General features: G+C 50.0%; 1 long non-coding RNA gene and 1 other non-coding gene across 2 annotated transcripts in view; one reads left to right on the top strand and one right to left on the bottom strand.

Moving 5' to 3' along the window:
* LOC118732273 overlaps window positions 1-22,740 on the bottom strand; it is a 108,192-nt gene that overhangs the window by 62,867 nt on the left and 22,585 nt on the right. The window contains exon 2 of the long non-coding RNA XR_006739584.1: window positions 7,377-7,436. This is a non-coding gene — a long non-coding RNA (uncharacterized LOC118732273). The remainder of the gene's footprint in view (window positions 1-7,376; window positions 7,437-22,740) is intronic.
* LOC118702204 lies at window positions 13,293-13,355 on the top strand. Its single transcript, XR_004982669.1, has one exon. It is a non-coding gene; the product is annotated as a U7 small nuclear RNA (small nuclear RNA).

The raw sequence follows: 22,740 nt of genomic DNA, 5'->3' as shown, positions 1-22,740 counted from the left end.
TGGAGATGCAGGCCGGACCGGAGGACACCAGAATGTCCGAGTGGCTGCCTGCGTTTCTCTGCAACCCAACAGCTGCCCCTGCGCCCCACGGGTGGTCCTGTTTGCACACCCGCCTGGAGCACCTTTCCCTGGGCCAGGCTGCAGCCAGGGACCATGACCGTGGGTGGGTGAGTCACTCCTAGGCGTCCTGGGGCAGGGCGACATGACCACTTCATACATCCACGTGGCACAGGTGCGTTCTGTGCCGAAGCCAGAGGAGTGTGTGTGTGTGTGTGTGGGGGGGGTGATCCTTACTAACCCCTCTCTCCATCATCCATCTTGCTTCCTCTTTGAAGAAGGACCATCACTCACGGCCTGACAGAGTGAAAGGCGGGGAGGAGGGGCCCGGGCCGAGGCAGAGAGACCCAGCGAGGCAGGTGAAGCCTCTGGAAGCCAGGGCTGAAGGGAGGGAGCAGGGGCGGGGAGGGGCGAGCCCGCGGCCTGGCTTCAGAGGTGCCAGGAATCGGGCTTGTTGGAGTGTAAGGGGGAGCCACACAGGAGAGAGGATAAGCAGCAGACAGGGACTGGACACCAGCACAGAGGCAGGTGCCCGGGGCCATCGGGACCGGGCCCTCTCCGTCAGCGATCAGAAAGCCGGCGCTGAAAGCCGGCGCTGAAGGCCGCGTCAGGCCCCCGGTCCCGGCTTGCTCCTTCCCGACTCCCATCCCTCCCTTTCTCCTCCACATCTGCTCGCTCATGTGTCACATCAGGGCCCGGCCCAAATGATTCCGATGACGCACCCGTGGCTCCAGCAGGCTCTGGTCTTCCAGCGTGGAAACCCAAGCAGAGCGTGTGGGGAGGGGAGGGGGCCGGGTCTTTGCTGCCGTCCCGGCTGCCTCTCCTCCGGGACAATAGCTGGATTCCAGGGCCTCATCAGACGGGCCCTCCGTGTCTCCGTAAAACGAAACTGACAAGCATGACCTCCCCTTGACGGTTCACCTTATTGAAGCTGTCTGGTAGGTGAGACATTTATTAACATGGATGGACTGCCCACCGAGGGGCCGCGGAAGGAACTCCCCCCACAGGCGTCCTGCTCGCTGCCGGGTGGAATGTGACCGTGTCCTCCCCGCGGAGGGAAGGGCCCTGGCTGGAGGAAGTGGGGCTTTAGATGCGGACAGTCTCCCCATGGGGCCGAGGAGCGCTGAATGCTCACTCCAGTGCCCGGAGGGAGGGAGGCACGCGGCTCCCAGCTGACTTCCTGTGGAGCCCAGAGGAGCCATCCCTGCCAAGCCCTGCACAGCGTGCCGATGGCGCACAGAATCAATGCTGCTGCTGTTGGAAGCGCCGGAGGGTTGGCCACACGGCCATCCTGAGCCGCAGCAGGAGTTTTGTGCTGGGAGGCCGGGAGGAAAAGACAAGCAGGGAGCTGGCTGGGCATGCTCCTGGTCCAGCAAGGAGCCCCGGGCGACTGAGGACAGAAGCGACAGAGCAGGAGGAGGCAAGGTCAAAGGGGAAGCTGGAGGCAGGCCCGTGGTGGACACCCCAAGACTGTGATGGACACCGCAAGACATGCCAAGGACGTGGATGTTATCACTCGTGGTGTGGAAGATGCTGGGGCGTGGGGTGTGAAGGAGCGACATGATCTGACTCATGTGTCCAAGCTCCAAGCACATGGCGGGTGGAAAGTCACCTAAATGAATGCTGGGAGCGGCGGTTCTCAACCCCACTGCCCCCTGGAAGCAGAGGAGAGTTAGACAACGAAAAGCTGGCCCTCCATCACAAACACCGGAATCCTCGTCTCTCATCCAGAGCAGAGACTGGCCAACCATGGCCCGCCACCTGATTTTTATAAATAAAGTTTTATGGAGACAGAGCTACCCTCCCTCATGTATAGGATACTGCCAATGGCGGCTTATTTGCTATGATGGCATTTTGTGAGTGTTTGCAACAGTGGCCGTTGTTGCTTGTGAAACCATGGCCTAATGCCCACCCACCCAGGTCCCCCGGTCACAGCCTCTGTCTGTGCAGAGCAGCATGGCGAGCTGGAGCCGGTCACGGGGGACCGTGGCCAGCGTGCAGGGGCTAGGTATGTGCCTGAGCACCTGTCTGCAAGGCCCACGCCTTTGTCCCTGCCGCTGCCTCCTCTGCTCATGGCAACAGCCCCAACGTACGCCAGGTGCAGAGGGCATTACTCCGGTGCGGTGGCTCTCGGCCATGACCTTGCATCATGAGAACCTCGATGGAGTGTCCAAGAGCAACCTGCTAATGGGGATTCTCATCTAGTGGACCACACTCTCGGGGATTCTCGTCGAGTGGCTCTGGGGTGGCGGCGAGGCAGCGGCTCCTTCCTCACGCTCCCCTGTGCCTGGGAGTAGCTGTTCTAGACTCTCAGATCTAGAGCAGTGATTTCCACATGTGACCATGGACCCGAATCCCCTCGAGGGCTTGTGAAAACACAGGGTTGCTGGGCCCCACCCCAGAGTTTCTGGGAATCCTGGGGTGGGACCCATGGATCTGCCCTTCTAGCAAGTTCCCAGCTGTTGCCCAGGCTGCCAGTCTGAGGACAGGACTGTGAGAACCACTATTTTAGTGCGTTGTGAGCTCCGAGCAAGAGAAGCACTTAACCAGGAGGCGGGGCTGGGCTGGATTCGGGGCATCTGGGAGCTGTTGCTAAACCGCCAACCACCGGCGAGGTCCATAATCTCCCCAAAGCTCCGTCTGTCATGGGGACGCCCTGAGTCCACTGGGGGAGCCCAGCTCGGTACCGTCGGCGGGGCCTTACCTAATTCTCCCTGGAAGGCACCAGGAAAAGATCAAGGATGATGAGTAAAGGGCGAATAAAACAAAGCCCAGGAAAACAAAGCCTTTCAAAATTCGAAATTACTCAAAGCTCCTTTAAAACCCACCACCAGTGGGAACCTGACAGTGTAATTATACAACCCGTGAATATAATTAAGCGCTTCCCTTCTGTCCCCACCCACTTCTCCCAGGCTTTGGGTATGGAGGAAGAGGGGGGAGGGGTGTCTCCCCCACCCCCACCCCCCAGGAGTCTCCAGACTCACAACAGTAACACCCTACATTCCCCTGCTCTTGTAAACCATCCCTGCCCCGCCCCCACCCCAAGTAGAACTTGGATCCGGTGGGAGCCAAACCCCAGAATGTCTTGGCCATCAATTACTATTTATTGGGTCTTCACGGTGAGCTAAGCAGGCGTATAAAAGACAGCAGTCCCTGCAGACTGTTATTAAGCTGGGAGAGAACAAGATCCCGCCTCCCCTTTCACAAGGTGTTGGCAGCTCGGTGGTTGTGTCTGCGTCGAAATGAACATTCAACCACTCATCCCACAAAAATTTATGGAGCCCTCACTCTGTGGCAGGCCCTCTTCCAGGCTCTGGGAGTGTGGCCCTGTGCGACCCAGACAGAAGCCCCTTCCCCGGGGAGAGGGGAGGCCACAGGCTCGGAGGACCTTGTTGGACAGAGGCTGGTGGCAGGTTGTCCACTTCGTATGCCCCTTCCCAAAAACGACTATGGAACTAAGGCTCCCGCCCGTTCCAGGCCAGTGGGCGAAGAGTTCAATGTCAGACCCAGGAAGTGCATGTTCTCCAAGGACAAGCCAAATGCTGGCTGGATTTCCAGGTGTCCTGCCTACATACAATGGTCACTTGAAAGCCAATGGGAGCCAAGGCATCGAACACCCTGCGGGTGCCTTCTCTACAGCCCGCTCCTCACAATCTATGGGGCCGTTCAGGGGCGGCCTTGACCCTCCCTGGAACCTGGGGCTGCTTCTGGTCAAAAGGGGCTGTTCCATCCCACCAAAGAGACACGTGATTTTCCCAGTGTGTGTGGTGTCCTTCTGGGAAGGTGACTGAATACTAGGGAGCCTAAATCTTCACCTCAGCAGCTGAGGCAGGTGCCATTTGCCTCGTCCAGGGTGGCAATCCCAGCACCTAGCACTTCGCCTGTAGCCATATGGGTGGGGGAGGGCATGAATGAATGAATGAACGCATCAGGACACTTCATGCAACTTGGAGTCCCGTAGTCTCCTACCCGGAGCCCTCCCCACCATCAAGCTTGTCAGGCAGCCCTCACCGAGGACACATGCCCAGAAGATGGAGATGAGACAGGAAGTCGAGGTTGTGCTTGGAGACCCACAGACTAGAGAAAAGAGCCCCTGGAAGACCTAGCCAATTGTCCGGGGAGGAAAGTGGAGGCTGGAGTAAAAGCAATGAGCTTGCAGCCCCCTCCCACACGCCAGCTGAAAAGGAGGAGGTCAGGTGAATTCCAACTCATTACCTCCACAGGCAATGGCTCGGAGCTGAACGGGGATTGTAAGGGCTGGGCGAAGGCGGAGCCCAATATCTGGGGATGGAGAGAAGGAAGAGACAAGAGAGGGAAGAGGCTCAGTGCCGTCGCTCCGTGACACAAGAATGTTTCAAGGATGCATAGCATGTCAGCATGAACATGCTAGCATGTACACAGAGCAAACTGAGTACACGTTCCACAGAAAATCGAGACTCAGACAACCAGACAAGCCCACGAGCAAAGGCCCCTGTGGTAAAAGCAAGCAGCCTCTACGTGCTCCCATTGAATGGAACACGCTGGCTGCGCGCTGATATGTTCACCCTCGGAGGCCTCTCTCCCTGGAATGACATGACTTCCCTTCCTGAAAACTCCTATTCTGTCTTCAAAACTTATTTTTGTGTCATCTCTTGCGCCCCCTCCAAATGACTGCTTTCTTCTTAGGTTACCATATTAGCCTCAGTCTCCATCATCACCGCATGGCCGAGTCAACACTGTGGGGGAACGTGTGCCCTCTATCTAACCTGCTGGACCGTGAGTTCCTAAAGGCCAGGACCCTGTCCTATTCATCTTTGTCTCTTCCAGGAGGTCTTCCATAGATGTTGTTTTTTATATTTAAAAAACTGTAAGGAAGGTTGCCACCTGCCATGTCAAATGGGAGCACCCGATGGGGACGTGTCTACATGGGGAAGCCAAGTTGTGGCAGGAGCCGGAAAACGCTCCCTGAGTCAGACCTTCCGAGTTCTGGGCAATGAGGGAGACCACATGTCAACACTGGGCGCGAGCTACCCCATCATTCCGGAGGCCTCTCAGGAAGCTGGGAGGCTCACAGGCGATTGGAGACTTGTTTATATCAAATAAGCACTTGCGGGAGTGAGTGTTCAAAAAATCAGCAGGTCCCAACTTGAACTTTCCAGAGAAGTCAAGGCCATCTACCCTACGCCTGGCGCAAGAGAGTGGGCAGCAAAGCCAGGCTTCGTTCGGCTCCTCCATGAGAGACCCATGGGAACGGCTGGAGCTTGGGTCCCGCGGGACCTCGGAAACCTGGGGTCGGGGGGCAAACTCCCCTCTCCGTCCCACCCGGTGTCTCAGGCTGCTGCCTGCGAGTGGTGAGCGGCGTGAAATAACTGTGGCATTTACCGCTGTTAATTAGCAGCAAGGTGCTCATGAGTAATGTTGTGGTGTTAAGGGCGTGGTGCAGCTTTTCATTACCGACTCCCTCCTTCAGGGTTATAAACTCCAGGGGAGATGTTCCCTCCTGGATGAAACCTGGCAGCCGGCCCATGGTTCTTCCCCATGGCTGCTGCCGGACCTGCCAGCACGCCGGCCTGTCGTGATCTGCCTCCACTTCCCCGGCAGCATTACCGGGGCCACAGGCTTCTGGCAAACTGGCCATGGGAAGCCGCACATGCCGGGACCCTGGTGTATTGGAAGCCCCTAAAGCAGAACACTGAAGAAGGAGACGGACATGCTCTAGAAATGGCCAGGTCCGCAGGAAGTCACCCCACCAGCCACCAGGAGATCGTCCATGCAGTGGACAAGGCTGTCTTCCCTCAGCAGGCAGGGACAGGAGGGTTCCATCAAGAGCCGATCTATGATTCTCATGACTCAACGCTCAACATTGCTAACAAGAGCCTTCTAGGACTGTAAGGTCTTCCGATGGGAGGATAGATCAGGGAGTGAGTTGGGAGGTTGTGTCTTTTACGTAGACCACGTTTATGAGTTTTAACAAGCTCTGCCTTCTCAATCCTTGAGCAATCACATCCCACTGTGTTTTGCACTTTATGATTTCCATTGTCCTTTCACCAACGATACTTTAAAAAATATATATATATCAATATATATGTATTTTATTGAGTTCAGAGAGGAAGGGAGAGAAAGAGATAGAGAGAAACATCAATGATGAGAGGGAACCATGGATCGACTGCCTCCTGCATGCCCCACACCAGGGATCGAGCCCACAGCCCAGGCACATGCCCTGACCGGGAATCAAAACATAATCTCCTGGTTCATAGGTTGACACTCAACCACTGAGCCACACCGGCTGGGATCACCAATGATACTTCCTTTTAATTTCCCTCCCTCCATCAGCCCTATCTCTGAAGTAGGCAGCAGGAGCTATAACTGCTCCGATTTTGCAGATAAAGACATTGAGTTTCAGAACTTGGAATGACTTTCCCAGATTCACATGGCAGTGCCCAGATGCAAGCTCAGGTCTCCTGATGCCAAGCCCAGGGCTCAGACTTTCCACCTGGCATGTTCTTAAAAATGAAGGGTCAGCATTTTCCTCCCACCTGGTCCACTTCCTGCAAACTGACTGGCAAGCGGGTTGATGGTAACGAATTATGAATTTTCCCCTGGGAAGCGGAGTATTGCTCAATGAGCTGCAATTCCTCTCCTATTTCAACTCAAGAGACGCTTACTTTATCATGGCTTGTGGGCCCAAGCCGAGAGGTCCTCTGAACTCTGTCACCCAGAATATTAGATCGGAGAAAGAGAACGGAGGACAGGGGGCTCTGAAGACCATTGTCAGGCCCCTCCACCCCAATCAGACGGGAGCCATAAAGACATAACCTCCTCGTCCCCCAGGTCCTCAAAAGGTAATAACATGATAAAGGGAAACAACAAATTACTAACCTATTACCTACTGATTTTAATTAGCGATGGAAACTAGATCCAACATGAACTCCTCCCTAGAAATTCTTCCTGCTCCAAGCACCTGGCAGGGATATGTGCTCCTATCTGGGAATGCTTTCAAGAAGCTGGCAACAACCAGCTCGACCTGTCCTATCCTCTGAGAAACCCTTGGAGAGGCCACTGGAGCCCAACTAATGAGTCCAGCAGAGCTCAGATGGAGACCTGCAGAAAAGGGAAAGGGCGTCGGTCCCTGTTGCGTCTGATTTCTTAGCAAATCTTGGCTGAACCATGTAGAAACCCGAGACCCAGAGAGACACCTCATTTTCATGCTTGGAGACTTACGGGCTACTTTTAATTATCCACTTGAACCGAATTTCACTAACACAGAGCGGACAAAAGAGGTACTTCTATTTAATTTAGAAAGGAACGAAACATGCTTTAGTTGGCGATGGCTTCCCTACCTTTCTGAGAGTTGCTTGCTCGTGTTTATTTGCTGTTCATCGCTGGATCACGCATATCAGCTGTGAAATGGAAAAGAGAGGCGATGAGAAGAGAACGTGGCCTGAGGATGAAGGCTGCAGAATGGAATTTCCACAGGTGGAGTGCAGGGTGTAGGGCCCTCGGTGCTTTCCCACAGGGGTTTTCCTTGCTGACCAGTAAGACGTGGAAGTGATCCTGGAATCCATTTTATTGTCTCCTACGTTCAGAGAATTGTCTCAGCCACTGCTGATCCACAACTACTGTCACTCTGAGGTGACTTGGCTGGTGACCCACAGGGACGAGGACCAGTGCTCTCCCAGCTCCATACCAGTGGGAGCCAGCCATCAGGTGACAGGAAGCAGACATCCCTCCTTACCTTGGGACCCTCTTTTTTTCCCATCTTCCCCAAACCATCTACCTGGACATCTATATCATTCCATTGAAAAGCAAAGAAAGTCTCAAAGAGCAACACCAAGGACTTCACCTTACTGATTTCCTTGTACCACCAAGACGAAGAGGTACCATAGAGATCAGCAAAGCAGGGGCCCCATAAGGATGGCCCTCTCTCTTGTCCCTTTTCTCATTTCCTTATCTGCCTCCAGTCCCCTCCAGTATGCATCCCACGCTTTTTTCTCAAGAAACCCGCCCCCCCCTTCCTCCCTATTTATGTCTTGAAAGCTTGGCCTTCTGCTAGATGTGAATGGAGAATCTCATCTACACGTGCTGGTAAACTCTGAAGGAAATGAGTTCCAAGAGATGGGAAGAAAGTAAGACCTCAAGTTTATATTATACCTTCTTAAAAAAATACATTCTTATTGAATTCAGAGAGGAAGGGAGAGGGAGGGAGGAAGGGAAAAAGAGAGAAAGAGAAACATCAATGATAAGAGAGATTCATTGATCATCTGCCTTCTGCACGTCCCACACTAGGGATGGAGCCCACAACCTGGGCATGTGCCCTGACCAGGAATTGAACCATGACTTCCTGGTTCATAGGTCAACGCCCAACCACTGAGCCACGCTGGCTGGGCTACTCTATGCCTTCTTTAATAGAAAGCTGAAGCCGATAGGTTTACAAGGCATCCAAGAAGCAAGACCTCCTCAACCAAAGCCGGCTTCATTGGTTAAATTTTTTCTTACAGAGGTCTCAGATGAGGAAAACACATTTCTCCTATTCACACGGCTTAGATTGTGTTCTTTTGAAAACAACCATCCTAGAATTATTGTCCTAAAATGTATTTGATTCCAAAGACTTTATTATATAATAAGAGTAAATGATGAGTGGATGAAACTTACCCATCAGGGGTGAGTAATGACAGGTGCAATTAGATAATGCTGGTGATCTAATCTTGCTTCAGTTTATCTCACTGCAAACTGACAATTGAGAGGTGATTTTATAGTCGTCTTTCTATGAACAAAGCTTGCCTTAAGCTCCTTCTCAGGACTGCATGAAATCTAAGTCAAGTTAATAATGAAAGGAGCCCCGGAAGCTTCCCCTATTGTGTGCTAAGTATTACATTTGCTGAAAAATGACAGCAAGCAAAAGGTGAGAGTTTGAACAGGGAAGGTCAGCTACTCACATAACCTAATGGGAAAATTGGCCTTCTCCGTGGTGGAAGAATGATCTTCTCCAATGAGCTCACAGACTGGGGAGGGAGGTGCGATTTTAAAAAAGGGGGAGGGAAGAGGGGAACTCGGCCAGTGTTGCTCAGTGGTTGAGTGTCAACCAGGAGGTCATGGTTTGATTCCCAGTCAAGGCACATGCCTGGGTTGCAGTGGGTGTGTGTGCAGGAGGCAGCCAATCAATTATTCTCATCATTGATGTTTCTCTCTCTCTCCTTCCTTTCTCTTGAAAATAAATAAAAATAATGTTAGAAAAAGAAGCTGACTTAAATATCCAAATCACTCAAATAAACCCTGTGCTCAGTGGGTGACAGGTCACTCTCACATCTATACACGAATAGATTACACATAACCGGCACACATAGAATTGGTTGGCCTGTTTCAACCAACCACAGAATACAGCCAATGGGGAAAGCCCATGGGATTTGATGCTTCCTTTCCAAGGATTCCACCAACAACAGTGATGCTTGCAAGACAAACACCATCCCCTGCGTTTATATGAGGTACGCAGTATCTCAATGCACCTCTACATGTCTAACTTCTTCACCTCATAGTCTACTATGAGGCCTATTGTGGGGACATGATTATCTGTAGATTTCAAGTGATACAATGAAGATCAAGGGTAAATGACTTTTCCATGGCCACAGACCCACTGAGAGAGTATATCCAGGACCGGGATCCATGTCACTGAAACTTGAGTTTGTCCTCTCTCCCCCAGAACGTCAGGTTCTGTTGGGTTCATGCCATGGTGGCCTTCCTCTTCCATGGAGGATGAGTGTCCTTCCAAAGCTCTACTAAGGGAGATAACAATCTGCTGTAACGGCCTTGACCTCTTGACCCTACAGTGCCCTTCTAGGTGTTGACAGGCATTTGTCAGATGAAAACAAGGGTGGCCAATCTCCCCCTCTTCCCTTTTCCTGTCCTGTGGGTATTCCTCTGGGGTAGGTATTTCAGCCCCTGCTCTCCCGGGAACAGGATTAGACAGGTTCTTCGGGCATCAGATTTCAGACCTTCAACTTTTCACTTTCTCCTCAGCACGTAGGCTTGAGAACTGACACTGAGACAGGAGAGGCAAAGTGTAGAGGCAGAATGGAAGATTAAAAGTTGATGGACAGCCGAAATTGGTTTGGCTCAGTGGTAGAGCATTGGTCTGCAGACTGAAAGGTCCCAGGTTTGATTCCGGTCAAGGGCAAGAGGCAGCTGGTGGATGTTTCTCTCTCATTGATGTTTCTAGCTATCTCTCTCTCCCTTCCTCTCTGTAAAAAATCAATAAAAAATATATTTTAAAAAAAAGTTGATGGACAACCCAGAGAACTAGTGAGAGAGTTAGAAATTATGAAGATGAGACCGCGAGGGATCTGATGCAGCTAAGCAAATTCTATGAGGTCGATATTGTAACCATGGCAATGTTTGACCTGGAGACATCTGAAACTTTAATAAAAGAAGGGAGGGGTGGGGGTGGGGAGTTCTGATAGAAACCACATGTGATAAGAGTAAGAGAAAAGTAAGTCTTATCAAAGGTGAAGAATCAATACTAGCTGTTGAACTCTATGCATCCCAGCTCTTTTTTTTAACGTATTTTATTGATTTTTTACAGAGAGGAAGGGAGAGAGACAGAGAGCTAGTAATGTCGATGAGAGAGAAACATCGACCAGCTGCCTCTTGCACACCCCGTACCGGGGATATGCCCGCAACCAATGTACATGCCCTTGACTGGAATCGAACCCGGGACCTTTCAGTCTGCAGACCGACGCTCTACCACTGAGCCAAACCGGTTTCGGCTGCATCCCAGTTCTTGATGAAAAACAGGTAACATTTGCTGAGCTAATGAACTGTATAATTAATCTCCAGTGATTTTTTGAAAAAGTAAAAGATAGAAATACATTTTTCTTGAGTGGTAGCCAGAGAGAGTAGAGGAAAGGTTCCAGCAGAGATGTCTCCTTAGTATGGAGGCTGGTTAAAACTGAGACTGAGTGCCGGGCCAGGCCGGTGTGGCTCAGTGGATTGAGCATCATTTTGTACACCAGGAGGTCTCTGGTTTGATGCCTGGTCAGGGCTTATGCCCTGGTTGTGGGCTCCATCCCCTGAAGTGGGTGTGCAGGAGGCAGTCGATCAATTACTCTCTCATATCAATGTTTCTATCTCTCCCTCTCCTAGCCTCTCTTTCCAAAATCAATAAAAACATATATAAAAAGAAGACTGTGGTGAACATGACTACTGGATCCTACCTTCCAGCACCCAGTTGTTGTTGTATGTTATTTTTTTGTTTTGTTTTAAGAAAAAAACACACAAACAAACAAACAAATGAGACCTCGTGACTCAGCAGTGCATTGACAGAGGGGATTCTGACTTCCTTTATTATTTGGATAAAAGGCTGAGGTGACCTCCAATGGCCCCGGGAAATTCTAGATTCCTCAACTGCCATGTGTAGGAGAGTGCCTCCAAGCAGGCACTGAACCCCCCGGTAAGATGGCGCTAAAAGCTGAAAGGACCTGCTGATTGTCAACCTCGATTTCCTCAGTAAGACGAGGAGGAAGGGCACAGAGCCGTGGGTTCTTCCTCTCCGAGTGTCTGTCACTCACTGCGTGGCCCTGGGCAGATCACTGGACCTCTCTGAGCCCTGGGTCTCCTTGGTGTGTGTTGGAGGTGACAATCCTCAAAGCACAATGCTGCTGTAAGCGTCACACTTACAGAATAAGAGCAAAAGTGCTCAGTGCTGTGAGGCACGTTGTGCGTGTCAATGGTGTTTAGGGACAGCCCAAGTGCCCATCGGCACATGAGTGGATAAAAGAGCCGTGGTACATTTATTTACACAGTGGAATACTACAAAGCTGTAAAAAAGAAAGGACTCTTACCATTCGCAACAGCGTGGAGGGACCTAGAGAGTATTGTGCTAAGCAAAACAAGCCAGTCAGAGAAGGATAAGTGTCATATGATCTCCCTCATATGTAGAATCTATTGAACAAAATAAACTGATGAACAAAATAGATCCAGAGACACAGGAGCAGGGAACAGACTGGGGAACCTCAGAAGGAAGGTGAGGCTGGGTGGGTGAGAGGGAAGAAATCAACCGAAGAACTTGTGTGCATACATATGCGTAACCCATGGACACACAATGGATGGTGAAGGCCTGGGGTGGGGTTTTGGGGGTGGGTTATAGGATGTCATTGGAGGGAAAGGGGGTCATATGTAATACTTTCAACAATAAAGATTGCAAAAGAATAAAATAAATAGTATTTAGCAGAGAATACTGAGGCCTGGGAGGCGAAATGCCACTGGGATGACTAGTGAGTAAAACAGTCAAGACCAGAACTTGGGTCTCTAAGCTACTGCTTCTTGCTGGGTAACAACACCGCGATTCAGGGGTGTTTATAAATGTTACAATGCAGTGATCTAGGGAGGCGCTCCCCTTTGCCATAGATTGAGCTGTGAACAACCCCCAAAGCCATTGGCAAGGGTTTGTTTCCTTCCCATTCAACGTAGGATTCGGAAAAGGAGTGCATGCCCCAAAGAGCCACATGGCAGCCTCCCAGCGGCCCAGTGAGCTCTCTGTGCACCCTCACAGGGAGAGGCAGCAATTTGCAGCAGGGAGAGAGAAGGGGTACACCAGCATGGGTGCAGACAACCGCCCTGGGGCTGGGAGAGAAACTGGGACCGGGCCCAGCACCCACACCCTCCTCCTGGGCTCCTCACGAGACCGCTGTGTCGTCCAGAATGCCAGCTAGGCCATAAATCCACCCATCGGGTAAGCCCCCGCCACCTGTCCAGCCCCACTGGAAGCAGCACATCCGGCCGCCTGGCTGAGAATGGTATTTTAAATAAAGAGAGAGGGGGAGGAAAAAAAATGCCCTATTATTTGACTCTGGTAATTGACACCGAGTTTCTCATGAGTAATTTCAGAGCTCAGGGTGTGCCAGGTTTGATTTAACCCCCCTTTCTAGGAGCCTTCAACTCGCAGGCAAACCCTGTTTCGAATGGACTGAAACATACAACATACTTTGACCCTCTAGTCTACATGGTGCTGTTGAGGCTTCGGTGGACATAACCTGCCCAGCTGCCCCCTGAGGGGCTTACTGCTAGTTTCTTCTCTCCAATGCCACTCTTGGTGAAAAAATCTGCAAGTGGGGATCCCGAAAGAGCTTACAGAACAACTATAATCGCTGCTGTATCCGACAGACATGTCTCTTATAGTTGGATATCACAGTGACCGGTGAGTGATTTCCACAGTGGAATCTGCGGAAAATCCGTTCCTCAAATTTTTCTTTAAAAAAGGAGCGAGGAGCTTATAGCTCTTTTTGAATTTGTCCAGCAGGCCTTCCGGCTCATACCGGAAGGCCCTAAAGAATAAACAAATAAGTAAAATAAACTTTAAAAATTAAAAAAAAAAAAAAAGGAGTGAGGAGTGTTTCTGAAAACACTGCCTCGTCAATACCGGTTTCGGCAATGCGCAGTGTAGCTCCTGCAGCGAAGGCTCTGAGAAGCACCGCAGGGAGAGAGCTCTGTCCATTACTGGTTTGGTCACAGCATTTTTCCAAGTAGAGCACGGGATTTCCCGATGGGAAATCAACACACACGCAGAGAGAGTCTACCGCTTTTCTCACTTAGCAGTGATATTGGATCCCACAGAATTCTGAGGAACCTATTTTGAGAAACCCCAAGGTAAAGGAGAAGGGAGAAGGCAGTCAGGATGCAGAAGTAAAACACATCCAATTTAATCTGTCCTTGGCTCCCCCCTCTCTGCCCCCAGTTATTCACTCAACAAACGTGCACTGAGCACTCAGTATGGATAATGGGCATGGGAGCTGCAAAGAGAAATTGGACGCAAAAAAAATAAAGAACGGAGCTGCGCTGTGAGAGGGAGCGTGACAGACAGACTCGGGAGGCCTAGCTCCGCCTCCTTTATACGTAGAAGAGAAATGAAACCTTCGTCTCTGGACCTGGAGCCCCTTCAGATGTCTCCTCGGGAGCCCCTTCCACGGGACTATAAACACGGCCTGGAATAAGCATTTCGCTGAGAGGAAGAAAAGCTTAGAACACTCAGAGGTGTTCTACGCACACGTGCCAGGAGTCCAAGGCATACGAAAACACGCACTGAGGGAAGGCTGCACACCCCGGGAGTCTCAGAGGAGTGGCAGGAAGGATGACGTATTTTTAGGAAATCTGATGGAGCAGACGTCCTGCATGGAGGGGGAAGTGGGACATTCAACCCTGGTCTCTGCCTCAAGAGGAAACAGGCCTCTGGTGGCCTCATTCAAGGCCACTTGGTGCCCTTTGACCTCTGTGGCCAGGGGAAGTCAACCTAGGGGCTGGTGAGAGACCCTGCCCTGTCCTCCCCCACGAGCCTCACCATGCAGATGAACCACAGCAGCACGTCGAGGTTGGTTTGTTTGTTTCTTCTCCGTTGCCTTTGGAGCTGCATTGCTTGTGTCTTGGGTGCAGAGTATTAGCTCAGTCACGTGATTTCCCTTCTCCCAGGCCCCGCGAGAGCCCATTCATTCGCAGAGCTCTAATTGCGACCTGCGGACAGATGGTTGCCATGTTGACACGTTGAGTTCTAAGATTCTATCCGAGTTTCCTCCCTCCTACCCCAGATTCCTGTTGGGTATTCTCATTCGTCTCTAAAATTTCCTCTGAATGGTAATATCTCCAGAGTATCTTCTCTCACCCCCTCCCCCACTCCCGACATCTCTATTCCAATCAATACAATCACTGTCTACGCTTGTCCTCCCCCTCATTTTCATTCTCTCTCTCAGGCCCTCAGTTTTGGAAACATGGATGTTTCCCCCTTCCATTTCCACATCCCAGGCGCAGTACAGAACTAAGACGTGTCCTTACCTCTTTGAAATGTCTCTTCGGTCTATCCTTCCCTCTCCCTTGCTGTTGGCTACCAATACAGAGGAGGCCTTAACCCTTATGGTCGAATCACCCAGCCACTGTCCACTCCCTCCTCTAATCTATCCAGGGACTTCCCATACGAGGTCACCAGTATTTGTTCTAAGCAGAACTAAACTGAACTAATAGAACTAAACTGAACGAAAACAAGCAGATGCTCAGAATGCTGACTTCCTAAGTTCCCAGGTCACCCTGCCAGAAACTATCACCCTATTTGCTCCCGAGGGTCATTCAGAGCAAGGTGGTCTTTGCAATCCCAGCCCCGGACACACCCTCACCCTCCCCATCAGCCACCAGAAGCCCCATCTGTTGCCTGCTCACATGTGCTCACCGACAGATGCCAATACTACGAAGCAGCTACCACTACCCCCGACCACGGACGAGAAATCTCCTGCCATCGGCATCTCAAATCCTTACTGAAGAGCGACTTTCCATCTTTCCCATCAGCAAAAAGGACAAATAACACTTGAGCCCTTTAAAATCTAAATTTGCATATGCGCTGCTACCTTTACCTACTGGAGCATCCATGGAAAGGATGAAATAACTGGGAGAGGGAAGTGAGAAAGAAATGCATGTCTTTGAGGCAGAATCAGAGGTGGTGCGCGCAGAACACAATGCAAAGGGCAGGAATCAAGGGGCACAGCTGTGAGTGCACAGGACTGTCGTGAAGGTCAAACTCAAAGTCAACCATTTGCCGTTTTGAAAAGCCTTAGAGACCTTCCCACTAAGCCAGCCTGTCTCATCAAGGACTACTTCAAATTCCACCACCCACAGAGCTCCTGGTCCCTACTCCAGACTCCAAAGGTGGCTGAGCACCTTCAGATCAGCCCTATGCAGCGCTGTCAATCACACAGAGCCCTCCCTCTGCACCTGCCTTCACCCCAGGAAAGGCGAAACCGGCCGAGGGGGCGGTGGGATTACTGCCAATGAAATAAAGATAATCCTGGGCAAGCACCTTTTATCCGGGAAAAGTCTCCAGCGAGTCCTCATCCCTGCCCTCCACAATCTCCTCTTAATAACCCACAGGCCGGAATGTTGCAGAGATTAAGCCTGGGGAGGAATGTAAAGCTTTGTGGCCGGGACCTGGAGTGCCCTGAGCCAGGGAAGGAGGGATAGGGGGAGGGCGGTGGACTGGGGGGAGGGAAAGAGAGAGGAAGGCAACACTCTCTGCAATCTCTCTGCTCAAAGCCTTTGTTCCGCCGCCACATTACTTTGGTGACTGAGACAAAGGCGTAATAACGCACGTTATCTGTTCGGTTTATGGTGTGTGTGTGTGTGTGTGTGTCATAGGTGCACATGCCTATTACTGGCTGTAAAGTATACAGAGTAGGTGCCAGGAGGAGAGGGGAGAGCACGCAGGTGCTTCGGGCCAGGTGTGAGGCAGCGTTCTCGTGGGCACTGTCCTTGGGACCATCATCTCAGGCCAACCTGAGAAGTGATTTTGAAAAGAGGCCATTTCATAAAGTATAAGTAATTTTGAAATAAATAAAAAGTGCCCTAGCAGGTTTGGCTCAGTGGATAGAGCATCGGCCCTCAAAGTTGGAATTCTATAGTCATCCATTCATCCCGTCACTCACTCTTTCACTCACTTAGCCTCCGTGTTTTTGATTTAGGAATCCTCCTGGGAGCTGTGATATGTGCAAAGAAGAAGTGAGAGAAAGACACAGCCGCACAGAGACCGCACCACAACACAATAATGGACAATTCTGACAGGTGCTAAAATCTGATCCTGCCCATAGCTCCTGGCCTGCAGCTGTTTGGACATCCATGGAAGTCATCAAGGCAGGAGAAGACAGGAAGAAGTGAAATGTACACTTTTATTAAGCAGCTTTGGAGGCATTCTGAGGATTAAAAAAAAAAAGAAAGAAAAGAATAAAAAACAAAGGAAACTTTCGGTTTAATACACGGTCGTTACCTTCGAGAGAGATTTTTCTCTAGTTCAGAAAACCTAGCATGTGTACGTGAAGACATAACCACTTAAGGCAACAATTTAAGAAAAGCCAAATCACTCTTCCTTTCAGCTTTTCTGAGGGTTAAAAATTAAAAAGGGATAAAGATGATGCAAGCATCCTGTATTCATTTTCACATCAGTGTCTCAAATGTATTTGTATTATTGGTAAGAGTTCAAAGCCTGGGATGGTTGTCCTAATCTGAAACGGGTAAGAAATTCTCTGGGAAGGGAAAAGAACTGGAGTTGAGCCTTTATAGATAATGGAGTCATTTCCATGATCGCTGATAAGATAAGAACCCTGTACCTCTCCAGTTTTGCCCGACACTGTGCTATTAATAACCAATATGAGTTATGTTGTCTCATTTTATAGAGGAGAAAAGGGAGGTCCAGAGACATTGAGTTCAAGATCTTCCAAAGCAAGTGAAAGTGGTAGAACCAGGATTTGAACCTGGTTCTGTGCAACCCCAAGGTCAGTGCTCATTACTCACTGTCAGAATGTTTCTCTGACTAACCAGACGTAGATAAGTAGGAAAATATGTCAGAGGCCAGTATGCACCATAACATGCTGACGAAAATATCCATGGCATATGAGAAAAAAGAAAGGTTTGGCTGTAACAAGGATCACTAGTTGTCCCCAATAGCTTTTCTCACCTTCTGGCTTTATTAATAAAACCCCAGATCTTATCCAGGTGTGAATAAGACCCCCCACAGTAAGTAAGTAAATAAATTTAAATTAAAATTTCCAAGCCTCCTTTGCATCTGGCTTTGGTCATGTGACTACATTTTGACCAATGAGATTTAAGTAGAATCCATTTATATAACTTCTAGAAAATGCCCTTAAAGAAAATAACTGTGTTCTTCCCTCTTCCCTCCATTTTTCTGGCTGAACTGCGGATTCGATGGCTGGATCTGAAGCGGTGATCTTGGGAATGGAAGTCACACATAGTAAAGCAACAAGATAGGGGGAGCCTGGGTCTCTGGGCTCATGATGGACCAGAGCCAACATTCCTGTCCTGGGCTGCCTGTACTTGGTCTTTGAAATGTAAGAGAAATCAGCCTCTGTGTAGTTTAAGTCACTGTTAGATTGGGTTATACTGTTACTGGCAATTGAACTTAATCCTAATTAGAACATACTCAAATTTGACTTGAGCCAAGAGTTTCTGAGGTGATTGGTGGTGGGCAAGCAGGTTGGAAATACATGGAGAACTTCTCAAGTTAAGGCATGTGTCATTGACTCAGTAGGCTTTCTGGGCAGACAAATATAATCAACCTGGCATTTCCAGAATCCTCTGTGTGGTGCAGAGCATCCCAGGCTGGAGGATGAATGGAAGAAGTGAACGCCTGCGGGGCATCACTTGAATAAGCCAGGTTTGAGGGGTGCAGGGCCTCACAAAGGGGCCAGGACTCGGAAACTGAAGCTGTAGGATTTAGATTCTCAGTTGAAACCAAGGGTCAGAATATAGAGTGATCAAAGGTGACTAAGATTTCTCCTTGAAGGGCCACGGTATGTTGACAAAACAGAGAAATCAGGAAGTGAAGGAAAAATCAAAGAGGAACACAGACTTCTCTTTTAGACTGTGGAGCTGGAGATCGTGGAGAGACATTGCGAGAAATACAGCTGGGGTACATGTGCCTATAGCTAATGACATGAAAAGTCTAAAAATATAAATTTAGCCCAGCCAGTAGGGCTCAGTAGTTGAGTGTCAACCTGTGAATCAGGAAGTCATGGCTCAATTCCTGGTCAGGGCACATGCCCAGGTTGATTGTTTGATCCCCAGTAGGAGGCATGCAGGAGGCAGCTGATCCATGATTGTCTCTCATCATGGATGCTTCTATACCTCTCCCTTCCTCTCTCTCTGAAAGCAATAAAAACGTATTTTTAAAAATATATGAATTCAAACAAGGGAAAGCCTGAGGGATAGAGCTGAAATTGTGATGCTAGATAAGTTTTCCAAGCAATAAAATACAAAGATAAAAGCAAAAATAGAAAGTATTAGGAAGGAAAAAGAGACAGCAGAGAGGGAGAAGTGATGAGTCAAGAGGGAGAAGAAAAACTGTGTGCTCTATTGTCTCAGAGTCTAAGGAAAGGGCTTCCATCAACAGGAGAACATACAGGCAAGAAGGAGACCAAAGGACAAAGGATCATTGAATCTGACCATAAAGAAGTAGGTTATCGATGACCTACGAGTGATAGTGTCACTAGAGGGCTGAGGGTGGAAGCCTAGTTTTGGGGGATGGAATGAATGAATACCTTAGAGGGGAAGGGAGGGACATTTGAGAAACATGTAGGCTTTGAATTAAAAAAAAAAAAAAAAAGGAAGCGGAAAGTCAGTCTAAGAGGACAATGGTGTCAAAGGCCTTACTGGAATAGAGAGCCTGTATGGATTAGTTAGCAGTGATAGAAACTGGGAGGAACCATCTCTTGAGCCTTGGTCTCTTCAGGTGTCAGAGGAAAGTATGAACATCTACCCTGTGGGAACGTGGTGAAGATAAGTGAATACCTGTGAAGTGTGAAAATACACAGCACAGAGCACGTCCCATGGAGGTTACCCATCCAATGCCTGCTGATTCCTCAATGTCCTCAGGTCATTCCTTCCGTTGTGTCATGTGTCTTTAGATGAGATTGGGTGTGTTCAGGCTGATGCGGCTGTGGATGCATCATGGATGTTTAGACCTTGCTCATCTCCCCTGGAGCAACCAAAGAGCAGGCAGTGGTCTTCCCATTTTCCAGCGTATAAGACGACTACTGTGTTCCAGTAAAAAGCCTGCTCAGATTGGCCAGAGTCAGAGAGGCGGTCTATTAAAAAAAAAAAAGAACTGGTTTTGCCTTGGAAGTGGAGGGTAGTCTTATACAGCAAATAGAGGCCTAAACCTATATTTTAACTGTAAAATTAGGGGGTCGTCTTATACGCTGGAAAATATGGTAATAAAAATGCCAAGAGCAACAGCCAGATCATTGACGAAGCCAGAACGTACTGTATTTCACCCCATGTCCTTGGTACAATAATGTTTCCCATTTCACAGATGGGAATGCTGAGACTCAAGAGTTGGACAAGTTGTCTATTAGCTCATGTGAGGGGACAGAGGGGGTTTGAGTCTAGTCCATGCCCAGAACCCATGAGTTCTATCATTACTCGAGGGGCCTCTTTCTGCTCAGGTTCGTTGAGACCCCGACATTTAGCCGACATTCTCTCTGCTTCCATGAGCACCTGCCCAGGAGGAGAGAAGCCTGGAGTCAGCCCTGACCTAGATGTGGGGCGGGACGGGCACAGGATGACTGCGACACCAGCACGGGCATGGTCAAGGGCCGCCGGCACGGAGAACGAGCCTGTTCCCAGACAGGGAGGGGACCGTGGAAGTCAGTGGCCCAAGGTCCGGAGGCGGAGCGGAGTCCCGTCATCCCATTTATCCAGAGGCAGACCTGGACCCGGGCCACGGCCACAGCTGGAACCTCCACACCGCCTGGCAGATCCTGACACATTTTATGGCTTCCCCGGTGTCCTTTCCGCCACCCAAAGCCACTGCTTCACGGAGACAGAGGCGGCTCTGGCCTTCACGCCCCACAGTAATTGTGGTGGTGACCGGCCCCTCCTCCCCCGGGTGACTCCACCCAAGGCAGACACCTCGGAACAGCTATCCTCTGAAGCAGGCCCAAGACTGTTACCTGTGAAATGAAGTCAGCCGAAAAGATGAAAGACCAAGACGATCGCTTTAGTCCCGGCTTATGCGTAATTACGCATTCATCAGTCAGGGCTTTAATTACCAGGAGATAAAGGTGCCATTAGCGTTTTGAGGAAAACTGGCTCCAGCAAAATGCATTTCTTTTGTCTCCCAGCCAGTTGACAACTTAACTGTTATCCTTGGGAGGGCTTAGCAGGGAGACACCAGCCTAAACCAGAAAAGTCCCTCAGCTGTAAAAGCGAGGCCACTGCGCTGGGCACAGCGTTCCTGAGAGACGCAGCATGGCTGGGAAGCCCAGCACTCTGGAGCTGGGGCACGCTGCCCTGCGGGGACGGAGAAGGGAGAACCCTCAGAGATGGAGAAATGGAGAGGGCCGGGTGGGGGAAGGGAGCTCTGGAGTCATACTTAAAGAGTCACCTTGCTATTTGCTGGCAGGAAATGCAGAACCCCAGGATCCACACAAGCTCAACCAAGCCAGAATCTGCATTTGCACAGGGCCCCACGTGGTTTCCATGCACATGTGAGCCTGACAGAGATGGACGGTGAGGTCCTCATATCCCTGACAATGTCCCTGCTGTCATAGGAGCAGTTAGGGGCGACTGGATGAAAGAAGGTGAAGGGATTAGCCAAAGTACAGAGATGCATAACCCGCAGACACAAACGACAGTGCGGCGGGGCCAGAGGGAAAGATTCCGGCTGCTGGATAGAGGTGGGCAAAGGGGAGACAGCGGAGATTCTGTCATAACGCCAACGATAAAAACACAGAAAAACAAGGTTCGTGGATTTGCCCATCTCTCCCACGTGTGGATATTAAGGAGGAAACTGGAGGCAAAAATGTGTGTGTGAGTGCGAGTATGTGTGTGACTGTGTGAATGAGTGCGGGTATATGACTATGTGAGTGTATGAGGTGAGTGTGTGAGTATGCATGTGTGTGTGTGTGAGAGTGAATGTGTGTGTGTGAGTGTGAATGAGTGTGAATATGTGACTGTGTGTATGTATACGTGTGAGTGTGTGTATATATGCATGTGTGAGTGTATGTGAGTGTGTGTGAGTGTATTTGTGTGAGTGTATGTGTGTGTATGTGTGTGTGAGTGTAAATGAGTGTGAATATGGGACTGTGTGTATGTATATGTGTGTGTATATGTGTGTGAGAGTGTATATGAATGTGTGTGAAAGTGTGAATATGTGACTGTATGTGAGTCTATATGTGTGTGGGGGTGTGTGTGTGTGAATGAGTGTGAATATGTGACTGTGTGTGAGTATGTATATGCGTGAGTGTGTGTGAGTGTATTTGTGTGTGTGTGTGTGTGTTAGTTGAATGAGTGTGAATATGGGACTGTGTGTGAGTATGTATGTGTGTATGTGTATATGTGTGTGTGAGTGCATATGAGTGTGTGTGTAAGTGTGAATATGTGACTGTGTGAGAGTCTATGTGTGTGTGTGTGTGTGTGTGTGTGTGTGTGGTAGGGAGTGTTTTTCTTTTCGGCTTACCATCTGGCAGGAGAGATAGATGTTCCCTCCCAGTGTTGCGTTAAAAGGTAAACATCACTGAATGGGAGCACAGTGGGGGCAGAGGGAGACCATAAAGCTCATACAACGTCAAATTGAAGTGATTAATCGAGCTGGCGGCGAAGCACCCCCGGTGGTGCGAGATGCGACAGACAGGTCAGGGCAAACGCTGGCGAATCCATCTCAGTGCCGCTGCGCCCGAGGGCTGGGGCAGGCAGCAACAGAGAGCCAGCCGTTTCACAATGAGGAGAAGAGGAAACTGGCAGAAAGAAACCTCAGGAGAGGGGGGCAGGGGGGAGCCGGGATCATATCGGGAGAGGAATTTCTTGGGTGGCGAGGTTCTAGGCATGGTGGGACCTTAGGGCGGCATCTAGGCCATGCCCACAAGGTCGGATTCACGGACCACAAATGCCAGGCATCCAACCCAGAGTTTTCAATAACTGGCCAGAGTTTGGAGGTGTGAGGACAGATTTGGCTTTTAATCCCAAGGCTGTCCTTTATTAGAAATGTCAATCTGGAGGTCATGGCAAGGTTCTCACTGAGCCTCAAGCTTCCCGTCTGTAAAATGGGGATAATTCTATCAATAGAGTTGTAAAGACTAAATCTCTACACGATGCCTGGTACGTATGCCACTCTCAGAAAGGATAGCTGTTGCCATTCACTGCTCTCCCAGCAAGATCCCCGGCATTATT

Source organism: Pipistrellus kuhlii, unplaced genomic scaffold (genome assembly GCF_014108245.1).
Source record: "Pipistrellus kuhlii isolate mPipKuh1 unplaced genomic scaffold, mPipKuh1.p scaffold_m20_p_37, whole genome shotgun sequence".
NCBI lineage: Eukaryota > Metazoa > Chordata > Mammalia > Chiroptera > Vespertilionidae > Pipistrellus > Pipistrellus kuhlii.
The sequence above is the reverse complement of the archived record's forward strand: the minus strand, read 5'-3'. Positions and strand labels throughout refer to the sequence as shown.